The 634-nt window shown below is 45.7% G+C and overlaps 1 protein-coding gene across 1 annotated transcript in view; it reads left to right on the top strand.

Annotated features, from left to right (window-relative positions):
- LOC106876248 (EF-hand calcium-binding domain-containing protein 10) overlaps positions 1 to 634 on the top strand; it is a 15463-nt gene that overhangs the window by 7617 nt on the left and 7212 nt on the right. The window lies entirely within an intron of this gene.

Here is a 634-nt window from a genome sequence, read left to right as displayed (position 1 = left end):
ATCCTGAGCGTGACCGTTGCCAGTACCGCCTGACTGGCCTTGTAGGATTTTCGAGCGGGATCGTTGCCAGTGCCCCTGAACTGGCTCTTGTGCGGGTGGCACATAAAAGACACCATTTCGAGTGTGGCCGTTTTCGTGCGGGTGACACGTAAAAGCACCCACTACACTCTCTGAGTAGTTGGCGTTAGGAAGGGCATCCAGCTGTAGAAACTCTGCCAAATTAGATTGGAGCCTGGTGTAGCCATCCGGTTGCACCAGTCCTCAGTCAAATCGTCCAACCCATGCTAGCATGGAAAGCGGACGTTAAACGATGATGATGATTGTGTAAAGCTAGTTGGGTCTGATTTGAGGGAATTCGGCTGTTATTCTTAGCAGGTCAAACGACCACATAGAATCTCCCTATTGACTCGAAATACTAAAGTAATAATATACACAAATGTGTGTTTTCCATGTATTTCATTTATGGCTTAATGCGTCTTGTCTGGAGTTACACTTCGGCGTTTTATTGCTTCCCTCGGGAAAATGAATTATTTATACAAAAACGTACGTCAGACGAGAGATTTACATTTTTGTGATTTTGAACGACACAGAGTTTGTTAGTGAAGAATTCTATTCGGGGCAAGACTTCCGCCCC

The sequence above is a fragment of the Octopus bimaculoides genome, chromosome 3 (genome assembly GCF_001194135.2).
Source record: "Octopus bimaculoides isolate UCB-OBI-ISO-001 chromosome 3, ASM119413v2, whole genome shotgun sequence".
Taxonomy (NCBI): domain Eukaryota; kingdom Metazoa; phylum Mollusca; class Cephalopoda; order Octopoda; family Octopodidae; genus Octopus; species Octopus bimaculoides.
The sequence above is the reverse complement of the archived record's forward strand: the minus strand, read 5'-3'. Positions and strand labels throughout refer to the sequence as shown.